Raw genomic sequence first — 3,717 nt, forward strand, 5'->3', positions numbered from 1 at the left:
ATTCAGAGGATGAATGTAAGCTGCCAGCCTTTGAAACAGCAGGTAAACTAGTTAGAGTTGGAGTTAATTAGCATTTAGAAAACCTGAACGCTGCATCACACCAATGTGAGGAAATGCCTGTTGTTCCTTGCAAATTGCTTCATCTATTAAAATTAGTTTGCATACAAAGACAAAAACATAGCTAGATGCTTGAATATTCAAAAATCAGTCCCCTGCTTTCTCTAAAATACTATATTCATACACATAAGCTCAGGTGTAGAGTCAGATTTAAAAAACATGCCAGAGTTTATAGCATTCAGGAGCACACAATAATTTCAAATTCAGATGGGCCATTCAATGTTAACTTTCTCATGACCATCACCAGCACAGACCCACAAAATGGCTCTGCAGAAATTTGGGATCTTTTTCTTTTACTTCTCACCTTTTGTTTGAAGATAATTTCCAACTTAGAATAAAGTTGTAAAAGTAAAAATAATATGTAGAACATACATACACTCTTTATTACTACTTTAACCAATTTGCCATTTGTTTTATCATTTGAATGTGCTCTCTTTCTCCCTTTCTCTCTCCTTATATGTGTATATATCTAACTAGATAGTATGCATACATATATAATATCTGTATCTATCCTATATTATCTATATAATATCTGTATAGATATATGTATATATACATATATATATGTGCAAGATATTTTTCTAAACTACATGGGAATAAAATTGCATAAGGTTATAACACAAGCACCTTTGCTCTCAAATGCTTCATGAAACACACACACACACACACACACACACACAATGTCCTTTATGTTTTTCATGTGACATCTGTTTAGTTTCCTTTAAACTGGAATATTTCCCCAACCTTTCTTTCTCTTTTAACATTAACATTTTCAATACTAAAGCCACCCCCTCCATTTTTTTTAAATAAAACTTCCTCATTTCAAGTGTGTCTGATATTTCCTCAAATGTCAATTAAGTTTATATGTTCTAGACCATAATACTACATCAGTGATGTTGTATCATTTTCTGGGTATTAAAATCGAAGGCCTAGAATGTTCCTCATTGAAGATGATTGTTTTATTGCCTGGCCCAGGTGTTGCCTGCCTTCTACAGTGGAATTGCTATTTTTTCCTTCGCAAGTGAAAAGCAATCAGTGGAGACACACTTTTAAGATTATGAAAATATCCTGCTCAACACCTTGTCCCCTTAGATTTAGCATCCATTAATGATTCTTGCCTGAACCAGTCTTTATTCTGGTGATCTCATAAAATAATAAATTTTTAGGTCCATCGCTTCCTCACATCTGCTATTTGGCACTTAGCATTCTACTGTAAGCAAGAGCCCTTCCTTATCTTCACATATGTCTGAGCACATACATCCACACGTACATATACATTAACTATATATATATGTACACTACTGTGTGTAGGTATAATATTATATATATATATGTTAATTAGAAATCATAAGACAAAACTGATTAACCTCTAATTCTAATCCTTCTTCAAAGGACCTTCATGCCTTCCTTCATTTGATATTTCCATGTCTCTTTATTCACAGTGAGAATCTTGGTTTCCCCCAAAATCAAGGCTTGATCCTTTAATACCTTTAAAATATTTCAAGAAGTGCTTTGCCCATACCTCTTCAAAAAACAAAACTACTAATTAGAGTTTAGAATTTGTTTTGCATCTCCCCTACCCACTCCACCATATGCAAGAATGATGATGCATGATTAACTATTATGTTCTTGCATTACTTAAGTGAATTATTTTCCCCCTTTAGCATGGTTATTTTATTCATTTGAAATAGGGTGACTCTGTCATTTACTCTTTTTTATCCCTTGTCATTTATATCTGCTATCGTCTCTGCTTTCATGTCTACTTTTATAACTTTGTTCTCACATTAGAAAGAGTTTGGGGAGATATTTAGAAAGATGGGTGGAAAGATAACTCTCTACCAAATTAACTGAACCTAGGTAATTTTTAAACATGTAAATCAAATTATATTTGTATCTGTCATAATAAGCTTAGTTGTACTCCAACAATCCCAATATTTCAAACTTAGAATTCTTTTGTTTTTTTCTTTCTCACCGTCTATGTGCGATGTGGATCAACTAGGTCATTACAGTCACTCAGAGATTGAGGATGATGGAGGGACCAGCATGACACACACTTCCACAAGCACCAAGCTGGGGCAAAGGGATTGTGATAAATAAGACACTGATTCCCTGAGTGGGACACATGTCACTCCTCACATTCCACTAGCCATGTTTAATTTAAAAGTCGACTGGAAAGTATAATCCTACCACAGGACCAGAGGACAGCCAGAACACTCATGAACAGAACACTGGGTTACAGCACTATAGGAATATGGCTCGTCCCAAGCCCTCCAGTGTCCACCTGTCACTCCTAAAAGAAAATCTGCATTCCTTACTGTGGCCTAAGATCTCTGCACCAGATGGCCTTGACTACTACTCAGGACCCACCCTGGCACTCTCTCCCTGGACTGCACTCTAGTCACAACCTCCTTGCTGTTTTTCTCACTTGCCAAATGTCGACTCCAAAGAGAACACTTTGCAGTGCTTTTTTGGAATGCTTCCTCCAAGTAAGTCCTTAGCGTGGCCTAATGCCTCTGTTTAAGACTCCATTCAGATACCACTTCCTCAAAGGGGCTGTCCCTGGGTAATGTGTCCCCTACACACACACACACACACACACACACACACACACCACTATCTACTTATTCTACATAATCATCTTTCATAGCAATTATCACTGCCCTGAAAACATTTTTCACATATTCATTTTTTACTTTTTCATTTGCTTTTTTCCTCCAGAACAAAGGTAATTTGTTATGGTGTCTTCTAATTCATCACTGCAGCCCCAGGGCTTAAAACAATGTCTTGCACAGAGGAGGGAGGCCTCAAAAAACATCTTTTGAGTGCATGATGGATGCTTCCCACACTTGTCTCCAGACCACAAGCCCCATCTGGACAGGTGTTAAGAGCTTGGTGAGCTTACACCTGAAGAACCAACCTGGACTCTGACAGTCACGAATGGTTTGACCTTCTTCACCTATGACCTGTTATCTCACCTGTACTCTCACACCAGGAAGGACAGCTGAGCAGGCTACAGGAGCGCTGTGCCTAGACCTTTTAGGTTTTCTATAAGTCTACACTCATTCCTCTCGACCCTCTGACTGCACAAACTTTGAGTTTCACTGTCCTCAAGGTGCTGAATATCTTTCCATGCTGTGTTCACTGTCTGCCTGAACCTCTCCCTAGGTGAACATTTGTTTGCTTATTCTACTGCATGAATGCACTTAATCATTTGTATGAAATGCCATGTTGTTTACATGTATCAAAATATCACCTACACCTAATAAAAGAATACAATTATGATTTGTCCATCAAAATAATGTTAATACAAATTTTAAATAAAATAAAATGTAAGTTAACACATAAATACTTTTTTAAAGCAGGAGGGACTGTGTCATGTTCACTATTATATTCCAAGTGCCTCTGTGCATTGGATACATCCTGATATACTGTCATGGCTCAGCAAATTTACTGGGTGAATGAATATACGAGGGAAGGGTAGGTCCCAGTTTATATTTGGTATATATATATATACATATATATATAGAGAGAGAGAATCTATATTCCTAATACATCTTGCAAGATACTGAGGACTCAGAAAATGACCTGTCTCCAGTCTAG

This window comes from Sciurus carolinensis, chromosome 1, assembly GCF_902686445.1.
Source record: "Sciurus carolinensis chromosome 1, mSciCar1.2, whole genome shotgun sequence".
In the NCBI taxonomy this organism is placed as follows: Eukaryota; Metazoa; Chordata; class Mammalia; order Rodentia; family Sciuridae; genus Sciurus; species Sciurus carolinensis.